The sequence below is a fragment of the Pelobates fuscus genome, chromosome 6 (assembly GCF_036172605.1).
Source record: "Pelobates fuscus isolate aPelFus1 chromosome 6, aPelFus1.pri, whole genome shotgun sequence".
NCBI lineage: Eukaryota > Metazoa > Chordata > Amphibia > Anura > Pelobatidae > Pelobates > Pelobates fuscus.
The window spans coordinates 81,011,204-81,025,729 of record NC_086322.1 but is presented as its reverse complement, the minus strand read 5'-3'; the positions used below and the strand labels follow the sequence as shown (position 1 = coordinate 81,025,729).

The window sequence follows — 14,526 nt, the reverse complement described above, 5'->3', positions numbered from 1 at the left end:
TGGGCACACCCGGAACAACCTGTGCCGGACTGGGCATAACCGGAACTTGGGGAGTGGCTTGTGGAAGGGGTAGTGGATATCCGGGATAGGGCAGGGCCATGGGATAAGGGAAGGGGTAGGGCCAGGCTGGGGAGGGAAAGGAGGTGGGGTATTGGGCTGGGGCGGAGATGGGAGGGGACGGAGAGGGATTGGTAGGGGTGGGTGTAGAGGGAGGAGCCGGGGTGAGGGTGGACGAGGTGGTTGGCTGGGCGGATGCAGAGGGGAGGGGATCATTAATGGAGAGGGATTGTAGGGAAGGGATGGCAGATGAAATGGTAGGGGAAGGTATAGCAGGTAGCGTAGGGATGGATGAGGATGATGGGAATGTTAAAGATGGGGCAGGGGAAAAGAAAGATCCATCAGAATTCAGGACCGGGCAGACAGGGGAGGTAGTGGGATGGGTATTGGGAGTGGGGAACATAGTCAGCTGGCTATCACTTATTGCTGACTGAACCTTGGGGATAGACATTCCCTGGGCGCCGGTTTTGGGCGCTGGCTGAGGGTAGACCCCAGCAACACAATTATTATGATACACAAACAATTTCACACCTTTGTGATTTATCTCTTCCTCAACCCAACCTTCTAGCTGAATAGCCTTCGCTACTCTATACCATGCTTCAGCAGTCTTTAATAAACCATTGTCTGTAAGCTTGCCTTTCTTTTCTGTCAGTAACCTACGCCAACTTTCTGGTTGCAATCTTCCACATGTCGGTACAGCAATTCTACATACTTTCGCAATCTTTTCAACACCTTTAACCATTTCCTCACCCTCTCTGTCTTCGACTAAATCACATGCTAACCAGCCCTTACTGGGCTTGCTTAAATCCTGTCCCATAATCCCTTTACCCCTATACCAGCGTCCTAGATATAGGGAGAGAGAAGGAAAACTGAACAAGAACGTCTACAATGCTCGACTGCCACCCGAGAATCGTGGGACTTTCTCAGGTGCGTCTTCCCAAAACGTAGACTAGTCACTGAATCCGCCTACCCGGGGTGGTAGACACGGATTGGAGCGAGGTGAGAAGTGTGTGACCAATCACTTCTCTTTCAAGAGAAATGGGAGTGGATAGTATAATAATATAGGAAGTTTAGAAAAGATGAAAGACAAGGAAAAATCCTTAGAGACAGACACAGGAGCTCATGAGACTCCCAATTAAACAGACAAGACAACAATACAATTGAAATACAGTGCATGCATTACAGTTCAAATAAAATCAACAATAATCCCTTTCCTTCTACATGTGCTTACTCCAAAGTCACCTTTCTCAACCTCGTAGTGTCCCCGCTCGGAGAACGACTTTCATAAGTCTCACTACCAGCGGCCAAGGATAACAGCTAACACCGGTCCGAAATCCTTTCCAGCCTCCCTCTACTCTGCAGTCCACAAGAATGTGGCCACGTCTATCCTCACTCCCGTAGTGCCCCTATAAAACCCACTTATAAGTCTCACTACCACGTGATGCGAAAAACAAGCAATACCTGCCTGAATCCCCCCCGGAAACTGAGTCCCCTGCCACAAGGCTCAGACTCCTACCACAATTAAATAACCAGTGGATCTCCGGCTCAACTAGAGCCGAAAGGTCCGGGCCAGGACGTCCCCAACTCAACTAGAGCTGGATGGTCCGAACGTGCACAGTGAAGCTAGCTAGGCTATCAAAGTGACACACCATTGGATCACAGAAACCTATGATTCTACACAGATCCCACAGTTCCACCAACTTCTTTTTCCTTACAGCCACAGCCACGAGGCTCCTAAAAGAAGTAAACAGGCAACAGAAGACCCCCAGGAACACATCCACAGGTCAACCCCCCTTTTTCCTTACAACCACAGCACAGTGGTTCCTAAAAGAGGTAAAACAGGCAACAGAAGACCCCCAGGAACGAATCCACAGGTCCACCCCCCTTTATCCCAAAAGGGGTAAAATACAGACAGACAAACACGCTGAAGACCCAGGCAAATCCCCTCAGGTCCACCCCCCTTTATCCCAAAAAGGGGAAAACAAGCAAGACAGAACCCCAGGCAAATCCCCTGCAGGTCCACCCCCCCTTTGTCTCAAAATGGGGAAACAGGCAAACAATTCAAACACAATTCAAACACACCCAGGCAACAGATAGACTAAAATGCAGGTAAACAAGTGAGTAACGAGACACCGGGCAAGATATTACCTGTCTTTGATGTCCTCCCGGGAAGCAGTCACAGACACGTGGACGGGTCAATCAAAGGGGCCGGAACATACCGGTGGCTCTGCAGAAGTCTCTACCGTGTACTTGGAGGTGATCAGTCTCCCTTCCTACCCCCAGGATTCCTCCGTCCACCCTTGTCTTCCTTAGGACGGCTCACCGGCCAGACATAGCCCGATGCCCCACGTTGGGCGCCAAGTTGTTATGGTACTTTTTGAAAGTAAACCAAAATGTTCAAAGTCTATCTGTTCCTGTCCAAATCAATAAAATTAAATTGCGTATATACGCTGAAGTAATTAAGTCTGACACACGAGGTTCAGGTTAAAATAACTTCGAGAAAGTTTATTGGCAAGTGAAGTAAAAGCGGGCGCGCAGGCCCTTTTAAGAGGCATTTTGCGTCATCATTGATTATTAGAATATCAGCAAATAAACATCATCAATTGGATTAATTGTTAAGTGACGGAGTTAGTGTCTTACCTATTGGTTAGTAAAATTAAGAGGTTAGTCCCGTGCCCACCCATCAGAGGTGGGATTATTCTGGACACGGGTGGGGGACAAGGGGGTCCTAAGCGTCATTTTACACGGTCAATGATATCAGGCTTTATGTCCAGGTGCAAGGTCTCTTATGAATAGAACATTTCATTACTACTGTGTTCTGTGGCCTTCAAACTGTACTATCTTATAAGCTCTTAAGGAGTAGCCAGCAAGTCTTAAGGAGTAGCCAGCACCTCCTGGTACTTGTCCTTGAAGGAAACACGGTCTTTGTCTACTGTATTAATTGGGTTGAGAAGTTCAGTCACGTAATGTAGTTTTAAAATGAACAAGTTAAGTCATGAGGACAAAATGGAGGATTTGAAGAAGTCAGGTTAGGAGGACAAAATGGAGGATTGTCACAATATAAAGTTAAAATGGAGTTAGTACAATAATTCAATACAAGTACAATAAGGATTTTTAATAATTCCACATCATTCTTATGTGGAACATCCTTACTTAGGATAGCGCTCAGTGAAACAATTATTGTGTTTAAGCCAAAGGGCTAGATTCTGTTATAAGAGGTAAGCATATGACTGGTAAGTGAATAGTGGTTTTCTCATATATGTTAATAGAAGGACTGATATTCGATTACCAGGGTTAGTCCAAGCACTAAAACCATTTCACTGATTTCTCAATGAAACGCTGCATATACAAAGTTTAAGCCCTCTGCAGCATAATTTGGGGCATTATTAGCCAGCCTAGAACAATGTGGATTCTGTGCATATTTGGAGATTGGTGCCAACTTGAGAGCACCAGCCAGAGGGGGAACAGTTCACCCTCCATCCCGCTCATGTTCTTCCCTTTAGGTTGCCCACCCTTCCGGACATCTGTCCCCATCCGATGTCACATTCTGGTATCGAAACGGAATTTGACAAAACATTGGCAAGGGACAGTGACGTCAGCCGAGGAAGATCAGGCTTGACGGAATGGAGTTAAGTTTTAATTATCTTCTTTTGTTGTGGGGTGGCAGTATAGGAGGGGTTACTGTGACCAAAAACAGTGTTTTTTTATATCACTATTTTTTGGGTGGCATAGGTTTACAATGATTATTTAATACATTTTGGATAGCAAAATGTATCTGGGAAAGTGCAGAATATAAGTTTAATGGATAATGTATAGCCATGGGTTAAATGTTATTATCTATGGGTTAGTTTACATTGTAACTGGGTGTAACCTATCTAAGGAATGCTCCAGTGGACCAGCTGGACAGCCATGTCCCATAGAGCAGTGATGGGAACACTGGCACTCCACCCTATTTTGCACTAGGTTTCCCATGATGCTCATCCAGTTATATCATGATAGACATAGTGTCCCAATGGCATTCCTCTGGCTGAGCATCAGGGGCTGGAGCTGTCCACAGCTGGAGCAGTACAGGTTTCCATTGCTGCCAGACACAGACATGTCCTCCCCAGGCAGACAGCCTGCACGCCGTCACATGACACCACAGCGAACACCAATCACAGCACCCGGAATCTCGCTGGACGCCGTTGTATGTGTTTGGAAAGCGGACAATGATTGGCTGGTCTGTTGTCCTCTAGCCCCGCCCCTCCAACCAGCGCGACTGTCATTCTTCTATCGGCCGGCGGGGCGCGTGCAGCAGGGGAGATCCGGGTGTCGGGAGCGAGCATGACGTGTTCAGTCCACTGAAAACAGTGAGACAGTGACCCCGGCTGGCTGAGTGCTGCTCAGGTGAGTGACACTGACACTGGCTGAGTGTGATATAGGTGAGTGACACTGGCTGAGTGCTGCTCAGGTGAGTGACACTGACACTGGCTGAGTGTAATATAGGTGAGTGACACTGGCTGAGTGCTGCTCAGGTGAGTGACACTGACACTGGCTGAGTGGGATATAGGTGAGTGACACTGGCTGAGTGCTGCTCAGGTGAGTGACACTGACACTGGCTGAGTGTGATATAGGTGAGTGACACTGGTTGAGTGCTGCTCAGGTGAGTGACACTGACACTGGCTGAGTGTGATATAGGTGAGTGACACTGGCTGAGTGCTGCTCAGGTGAGTGACACTGACACTGGCTGAGTGTGATATAGGTGAGTGACGCTGGCTGAGTGTGATTTAGGTGAGTGACACTGGCCCCCTGAGTGTGATTTAGGTGAGTGACACTGGCTGGCTGAGTGTGATTTAGGTGGCCCCCTGAGTGTGATTTAGGTGAGTGACACTGGCCCCCTGAGTGGGATTTAGGTGAGTGACACTGGCCCCCTGAGTGGGATTTAGGTGAGTGACACTGGCCCCCTGAGTGGGATTTAGGTGAGTGACACTGGCCCCCTGAGTGGGATTTAGGTGAGTGACACTGGCCCCCTGAGTGGGATTTAGGTGAGTGACACTGGCTGGCTGAGTGTGATATAAGTGAGTGACCAAGCCCAGAATGCACAAGTAAGGAGTAGACCTGCAGAGTGACTGACACCCTCAGACTAATTGCTGCTCAGGTAGGATAGAACTGCAGAGAGACAGCAAACACTGGGTGTCACCTGGGTTTTGTACATGTCAATCTTTTATGTCTTATATGAAACAGGAGAGCCAAGTGACCTTTTAATGTCAAGTTTCTATAACAAATAAGCATTTATAATGTTTTAATATTTCGCTTGGCATGTAACTGTAATATTCTCCTGCATGTCACCAGCTGCTTTCTTATTCTTTATGTATAATGTATTGTGTGTAGTGTTTAAGACCTGTGCCTTTTTTAGTATTATACATGTGTGCAGAGATGAGTAACCTAAAATTCCAGCTGCAGTGGGCCAAGCTGTGGATTGAAGAACTGAATAATTTTCAGAAATCAGGCTAAAATAGCAAAGCTTTTATGATAGTTGCCTTGTTCCTTAACCACAGTAAACACTTTTGCAGCATTTACTGAGGTGGAAAAAGCAGCAGAGTCAAGTTAAAATAATAAAATAAACAAAACTCCCTACTGCCATTGCACTCCTACCTTGTGTGCAACTTCACATCCCCATGCTGCCTTGAAATGCTTATGTGTCTTCATGTATCTAAACAGGAATGCAACTTGAGTACATGCGCACTCTGGCATAGTCCCAGTTTGCATGTACCTTGCGTTTCGCACTGCAGAAGTCACATACAGCACCCCATCTGAAAGTATTCAACCTGGTAACCACTGGATATTTATTCTGACCCACTTGGTAGGTTGCAAGATGATATAAATATTCAATGTTTGTGTCTTGGAACTCCTGGGGTTTGAAATATTTTAATGAGGAAAGAATACATATTAAATGTGTTGTATGTAAGAGTATGCTTTTTGCAAGCTGTTTTTTATTAGGTCTGGGCTGGACAGCTGTTTTGGATTTTCTTTTCTCTTGGCAATGAATAATCCTTATGCATTGGGCAAACAATATCCCCACACCCCTTCGGATCAAATTTTTTACATTATCCAGATGTGTTAATGTGAACTTTTATTTTCTTTACAGTGTTGTAGCTGTCAAGTTGTCATCATAAATGTTCATTTAATATTTTAATCTTTTGCACTGTATGGTTAAAATTAATTGGGTTCTTTATTCCAGAACAGAAGATAAGCAGCAGAAATGATCTTCTTGTTTGTTGTTGCTTAAATGAAAATGGGATATGTTTGCCTGTATGACTTTGTGCAAATACCTTTAATATAAGTGACCCCATTATTGTAAGTACCGTATATACTCGAGTATAAGCCGACCCGAATATAAGCCGAGGCCCCTAATTTTATCCCAAAAAACTGGGAAAACTTATTGACTCGAGTATAAGACTAGGGTGGGAAATGCAGCAGCTACTGGTAAATTTCTAAATAAAATTAGATCCTAAAAAAATATATTAATTGAATATTTATTTACAGTGTGTGTATAATGAATGCAGTGTGTGCGTATGTGTGTGTGTATGAGTGCAGTGTGTGTATGAGTGCAGTGTGTGTATGAGTGCAGTGTGTGTGTGCATGAATGCAGTGTGTGTGTGTATGCAGTGTGTGAATGCAGTGTGTGCAGGGCCGGTGCAAGGATATTTGCCGCCGTAGGCAAAAAACATTTTGCCGCCCCCTCCCCCCCCCCATATGTCCTGACTTCCCCTCCTCCTCCCTCAGTGGTCCTTACCTCCCCACCCCCGTGTTCCTTCACCCCCCCCCCCCCCCCAGTGGTCCTGACTCACCACTCCCCTAGTGGTCCTTACCCTCCCCTCCCCTAGTGGTCCTTATCCCACCCCCTCCCTCTCATAGTGGTCCTTATCCCCCTTCTCCCTCCCATAGTGTTCCTTATCCCCCCCATCCCTCCCATAGTGGTCCATATACCCCCCCCTCCCTCCCATAGTGGTCCTTATACCCCCCTCCCTCCCATAGTGGTCCTTATCCCACCCCCTCCCATAGTGGTCCTTATCCCCCCCCTCCCTCCCATAGTGGTCCTTATACCCCCCTCCCTCCCATAGTGGTCCTTATACCCCCCTCCCATAGTGGTCCTTATACCCCCCCTCCCATAGTGGTCCTTATACCCCCCCTCCCATAGTGGTCCTTATACCCCCCCTCCCTCCCATAGTGGTCCTTATACCACCCCCTCCCATAGTGGTCCTTATACCACCCCCTCCCATAGTGGTCCTTATACCCCCCTCCCTCCCATAGTGGTCCTTATACCCCCCCCCCTCCCATAGTGGTCCTTATACCCCCCCCCTCCCTCCCATAGTGGTCCTTATACCCCCCCCCCTCCCTCCCATAGCGGTCCTTATACCCACCTCCCTCCCATAGTGGTCCTTATACCCCCCCCCCTCCCATAGTGGTCCTTATACCCCCCTCCCTCCCATAGTGGTCCTTATACCCCCCTCCCTCCCATAGTGGTCCTTAACCCACCCCCCCCCCTCCCATAGTGGTCCTTATACCCCCCTCCCTCCCATAGTGGTCCTTAACCCACCCCCCCCCCCTCCCATAGTGGTCCTTATACCCCTTTTTTTTGTTGTTATTAATTTTTATTTTATTATTATTCTTTTTTGATTATTATTTCTTATTTTATTTATATTTTTAGTCCCCCCTCCCTGCTTGATACATGGCAGGGAGGGGGGCTCTCCTTCCCTGGTGGTCCAGTGGCAAATCAGTGGGGGGGAGAGGGGGGCTGGCAGAGCTGTACTTACCTCTCCTGCAGCTCCTGTCAGCTCTCTCCTCCTCCGCGCCGTCCGTGCAGCTCCTTCTATCAGCTCACACTGTAAGTCTCGCGAGAGCCGCGGCTCTCGCGAGATTTACACTGGGAGCTGACCGAGGTGCTGACCGGACGGCGCGGAGGAGGAGAGAGCTGACAGGAGCTGCAGGAGAGGTAAGTACAGCTCTGCCAGCCCCCCTCTCCCCCCAGTCTGTATTATGGCAATGCAAATTGCCATAATACAGACTCTGACTCGAGTATAAGCCGAGTTGGGGTTTTTCAGCCCAAAAAATGGGCTGAAAAACTCGGCTTATACTCGAGTATATACGGTAGTTGAACCTTTTGACTTTATAACTGGGGTCTGCTGACTGGCTGAGAGTAATCAGCAGGGGCACTCCTGGCACCATAACCAGTACAGCTAACTGCTAAATTACCACTCCCATAATTATTATTATTATTATTATTATTGCAATTTATATAGCGCCAACAGATTCCGTAGCGCTTTACAATATTACGAGAAGGGATTTAACTATAAATAGGACAATTACAAATAAACTTACAGGAACAATAGGTTGAAGAGGACCCTGCTCAATCGAGCTTACATTCTATAGGAGGTGGGTGTAAAACACATTAGGACAGGAATTTGCAATCAAATAAGGTGGACTGCCCTTTAGGAGAGGGCAAGAGACAGGTATGTGAGGTAAGGGTTAGTCTTGGAGGCCATATGCTTTCCTAAAGAGATGGGTTTTAAGGCACTTCTTAAAAGATGCAAGACTAGGGGAGAGTCTGATGGCGGTAGGCAGGCTATTCCATAGGAAGGGAGCCGCCCGCGAGAAGTCCTGCAAGCGCGAGTTGGCCGTACGAGTGCGGACAACGGACAGGAGGTGGTCACGGGCAGAGCGGAGAGACCGAGAAGGGACATACCTATGGATCTGTGAGGAGATATAAGAGGGGCTAGAGTTGTTCAGTGCTTTATAGGTGTGAGTTAGTACCTTGAATTGACTCCTATAGCATACTGGAAGCCAATGTAAAGACTGGCAGAGGGGTGAGGTGTGAGAGAAACGACTAGAGAGGAAAATCAGTCTAGCAGCAGCGTTCATTACGGACTGTAGGGGTGCAGTACGGCTTTTGGGAAGACCAATCAGGAGAGGGTTACAGTAATCCATGCGGGCAATTACCAGAGCATGGACAAGCTCCTTGGTAGTATCTGGTGCAAGAAAGGGGCGGATGCGGGCTATGTTTTTAAGATGGAATCTACAGGATTTGGCAACATGCTGGATGTGAGGCTCAAAGGTGAGACCAGAGTCAAGTATGACGCCAAGACAGCGTGCTTGCAAAGATGGACTGATGTTGGTACCACAAACTTGAAGGGAGAGTGAAAGAGGAGGATCAGTATTAGGAGGAGGAAAGACAAGGAGCTCAGTTTTTGAGAGATTGAGTTTCAGAAAGCGGGAGGACATCCAGTCAGAGATGGAAGAAAGGCAAACAGTGACACGTTGCAGGACGGCAGGGGAGAGGTCCGGGGAGGAGAGATATAGCTGGGTGTCATCAGCGTACAGGTGGTAGTGGAATCCAAAAGAGGTAATAAGTTTGCCAAGGGAGGCAGTATAAAGAGAAAATAGAAGGGGACCAAGGACGGAGCCTTGGGGGACTCCAACCGAGACAGGGCGAGGGGAGGAGGTATCATTAGAAAAGGAGACACTGAATGAGCGTTGGGAGAGATAAGAGGAAAACCACGAGAGGACAGAGTCACAGAGACCAAGCGATTGAAGAGTTTGAAGAAGGAGAGCATGATCAACGGTGTCAAAGGCCGCTGAGAGGTCAAGAAGAATTAGTATGGAGTAGTGGCCTTTGGATTTAGCTGCGATTAGGTCGTTAGTGACTTTGATAAGGGCAGTCTCTGTAGAGTGGAGAGGGCGGAAGCCAGATTGAAGGGGGTCAAGGAGAGAGTTGGAATTGAGGAAATGAGACACACGGGTAAAGACAAGCCTTTCCAGAAGCTTTGAGGAAAAAGGGAGCAGGGATATGGGATGGTAGTTAGAGGGGGTGGATGGGTCGAGGGATGGTTTTTTTAGTATAGGTACTACAGTGGCATGTTTAAGGTCAGCAGGGACGATGCCAGAAGAGAGCGAGCAGTTGAAGATGTGTGTTAGAGAAGGCACGAGACAAGTGGAGAGAGATCTGATAAGGTGAGATGGGACAGGATCGAGCGGGCAAGTGGTGGGGCGAGAGGAGCAAAGAAGAGCAGCCATAATGCTGGCAAAGCATCAAGGGAGATGTAGTCCACAACATAAGGGGTGCCAAAGGTTGCCTGCCCCTAACCTAGAGGTATTACTAAATCACCAAACGTCACCATTGTATATGCATGATCGTAAGTCCATTATTTTGTACGAGGTAGTCAATTTAAATTACTCCGGTAACACTACACGGCCCTTATTTCCTCAACTGTTTCAGTTTGTGTGTGATACAAATGAGTGTATCCTTCAGCTGTATTAATTAACAGTAACTTTTATTGAAGTCCTATACGTACATATAAACAACCCACAAATAAGATAAAGTGATGCACCTAAGGGAATACATTTGACTATTTGTCCCTAAATTTGTTTTCTAATATCATTCATCTCCTTTCAAAACCAGCTAAAAACACAATTGTTTGTTGTTGTACATAATGAAATTTAAAAGGAAATCTGCCTATATGATGTGTGTGTGTATAGTCTCCTTTTATTCTGCATTTTTGACTATTATTGTTCACGTCATGGTAGCACTATAAATATGTCATATGTCACATGCCACTTTGAATTCACTTAGAATACCGGACAATTCTCACTTCAGTGAATAGCCTCATGTGTATCTAGATAGACAGTAAAGGGGAGCCAGCACTCGATTAAAAAAAAAAAATTATTTGTGTTGAAATGCATGACAAACACAGATGTTTTTCCTTACATTGACTCCTCTAAAATAATAAAGAAAACACATTCCTATGTTTATACATTAAAACACACAATGTATAATAGACACCACCTCTAATGACACCAACTCCCAAACACTGTATTAAACATAAATAAAACACAAACAGTGTGGTGTGTGTGTATATAGCATGCAGTATGGAATTTAAACTCCTCTGTATATGACAGATCTCAACAAAAAAATTTACATAAATCTTGCAAATCTTTATTCACTCAAAACAAAAAAAAAAAGATAAACATAGTGTAAAACCATACAAAATGGGTGTATTGTATATAAAACTCAAAACACTCAGCCACCGAAGTGGCTAAAAGCGCACGTAGATAGGTCCCAAAAAGCTAAAATAGCATCCCAGAAGTTCCTCCACCCCCCTGCTTCAGGTCCGTGGTGTAACTCCTCCTTGGTGTTAGGTGTAATCCCGAGCCGATATTCAAGAGCTCAATGTCCGACCGGTTTCGTCTTCCTCAGACCTTCTCAAAGAGAGCTGGTTTGACGAAGTCTCGCCTTGTAAATCCCTCCCATCAGCCTCAATATATTGCCAGCTTTGCTCTATTTGTTTAAATTCAAGCCCACCATAAACATGGGTACCGGGATCCATACTGTTGACCATTTGTGACAGCTCAGGTATTCAGTCATTGAAAATACAAAAGTCAATGCCTGACACCTAGGTCATCTCCCGGACAGCCCTAAGCTCCGGTCTAATGGCATGGATAGTTCTGAAAATGTCCACAACTCCAAAATTATGGCCGCCAGAGTGCATCCGCCGAGTCAAAAGAACTTAATGGGCACAAAACTTTAAACAGCAAGGCCTGATGATTATACCTCCAACAGCTCAAAATAAATAGTACAATGTCCCTAAACCAAACCAGCTAATGACCCACATAATCTATGCAAATCCAAATATTGTGAAGATAACACAATATCCCTAAACCAAACTGTCTTGGTTAATGCCCCACGTAATCTGTGAGGTACAAATATTATGAAAACAAACAACAAAAACAAAAAAATTATATATAAATATAATATCTTCTGTTTAACTTAATTTACTTAAAAACCATACAATTTGAAAACATACACTTCATAAAAAATATGTTTCATAAAAGACAATGGAATTTTTTTTTGCTAAAAACACGTATGTTTGAAAACACATGAACATAAAAACACTCAAATAAAGGGAGAATAAAAAAATGTAAAAGCTTTATTGGTAAATTACATAAAAGCCATAATGTCAGCATTAAGACCCTTACCCCAAAAGGTTTTAAACTTATGGATCCACATTGTTTCAAGTTGGCATACTTTTTAAATAGTTTCATTTCCTCATATCTTTTCATCGAGATCTATTCCCATACATTAAAACTGTTTCAAATCAAAAAGTGCACCAATTATTACAGTGTTTAGGTTCCGTGTGTTTTATGTTTTTATTAGTAATCGATCCAGTGGCGTAGCTAGAGCTTTTGCCGCCCGGGGCTGCCCCTGAGTTTGCCGCCCCTATCTTGACCTAAGTCTTGACCTAAGTCATGTCCGGTGCAGTCGCGGACGTCCGTCGCTGCACCAGATATACCTCTTTTAAGTACTCAACACTTCTAGCCCAACACGGTTTACAAGCTTTTTAAAGATATACACCCAATGAATACATGCCTGAAAAATGTAATTCACTGGGGGCATATCGAGGAAACAGTAATTTTATGGGGGGATGGGGTTGCCCATTTGGGCAGAGTTTTCCTTTTCAATAATTATTGTTTCTGAAGCATTTCGGTGTATTTAACTTTTTATTGGTGTGAAAGGAACTGAAACTAAATATTTTCTTTTAAAAATTGAAGCGCCTTAATATACTTTTCTTTTTTGTCAGGGAGGGAAGGGGTGTGTGTAGAGTGCAAGGAGGGGGACTATGGAGGGATGGGGAGGCGGGCTGTGCAGAGAGGGAGGGGTCTATGGAGAGTGCAGGGATGGGGTCTGTTGGAGTGCACGGTGCAGGAGAGATGTAGGATTTGTGCACGGAGGGAGGGGGACGGTGCAGGAGAGGGAAGAGGACTGTTAGGGAGGCAGGGGAGGGAGAGGGACTGACAGTTCAGGGGAGGCGGAGGGGGGATCTGTTCAGGGGAGGAAAGAGATCTGTGCAGGGAGGGAGATGGACTGTCAGGGTGGCAGCAGGAGAGGGGCATCTGTACAGGGGAGTGAGGGGACTGTCAGGGTGCAGGGAAGGCAGGGGGAGAGGGGATCTCTACAGAGAAGGAAGAGTGACTGTCAGGGTGCAGGGGAGGAAGGGGACTGTCAGGGAGGCAGGGGAGGGAGGGGAATGGTCAGGGAGTGGGGGTAGGGGTTCTGTACAAGGGAGAGAGGGGAGAAGGGATCTGTGCAGGAGTGGGACTGTCAGGGTACAGGGGAGGAGGGGGGATCTGTGCAAGTGAGGGAAGGGGCATCTATGCAGGTCAGGGGACTGTTATGGAGGCAGGGGGAGAGGAGATCTATGCAAGGAGGGGGGCTGCGCAGGGAAGAGCGTACCTGGTGCCTCTTCACTCCGCAGGACAGGAAGCCATTCTCCAGATGTTTTATTTGAGTTTCACAGTCCTCAAGTTTAGTACAACTTCTACTATTCCTCAAAAACTGTCCCTTGCGAATGTTAATTAGCCATGTTTCTACATGACTGTAAACCTTTTGTGGGGAAAAAGCAACTTAAATACTGAATATATATATATATATATTTTTTTTAAATATTAGTATTGAGCCAAAAAATTATCAACTTTATCATTACGTTGAGAAGGGGGTGGCAGAGTTGCCATTGAAGACACTGGACAGTCTCTTGCAAAGTTGTGGGGATATTTATGGGATAAAAATGGCAAACAGTTGAGAATTGCCCACTATTTCAATTCTCAGATCCCAAAGATCGTTATCGTGTAAGTGAAATGTATTCCATATAAATAAAATCACAAATTGTTATAAAAATAGATACAATTTATTGTGACAATTTAAATAATAATGATAAGTAACATGCGTGACAATAATCAATGAATATTCAGTATAACATGATTATGCAATACAAATGGTAATATATTTTCCAACTGTTAACACAGCTTAGAATCTACAACATTAGCTGTCAAGAAGATTTATGATGGGCTTCACAGAGACTAAGAAAGTTTCACATAGAGACAGAGCTGCAGCTTAAAGCCATAAAAACTTTAGCTGACAGAATAACCCTTTTAATGCTGGCTAGACCTCCTAAGTAATTAAGACATATTCTCATGTGATTTTAAATAAAATAACATTTAAACCAGTTCATTAGTCACTTCCTGGATCCATCCAATAAGAGAAATCTACCAAATTCTACAAGCTGAATTTTTTTTTTTTTAATTCTTTATTTATAACAAGGTTGAACACCATCAATACAAACAAAATCAATAGAAATACCACACATCGGACATATTCACATGCTTAGACACATAAAATGTACATCTTGTAAAATAAAGCCCACAAGTGCGGCTGTATCAGTTGTATCATTAGGAAATCGTCTCTAAAGTGTCCAGATATGAAGATGGTGATCTCCCAATTTTTAAATATACATAAAATACAAAGTAATCCGAGATGGCTATGATGCCTGTAGTTGGGGATCTAGTAGAAGAATTACACTTACGTGGTGACATATCCTTCATGCTATCTGAGATCCCCCCCCCAACCCCGGTATCAGGGACACCCAGCGGCCCCACCAC

At 45.2% G+C, this 14,526-nt stretch overlaps 1 protein-coding gene across 3 annotated transcripts in view; it reads left to right on the top strand.

Annotated features, from left to right (window-relative positions):
* Positions 1–4,343: 4,343 nt before the first annotated feature.
* The window catches only part of SMIM14 (small integral membrane protein 14), a 49,869-nt gene continuing 39,686 nt past the window's right edge, over positions 4,344–14,526 (top strand). The window contains exons 1-2 of one of the 3 annotated variants that reach the window (XM_063459918.1): positions 4,352–4,443; positions 5,758–5,867. The gene's annotated coding sequence lies outside the window, so the exon portion shown is untranslated. Of the gene's footprint in view, positions 4,444–4,744; positions 4,764–5,757; positions 5,868–14,526 lie in introns of those variants that run through there. The other 2 variants (XM_063459917.1, XM_063459919.1) reach the window with 2 other exon arrangements.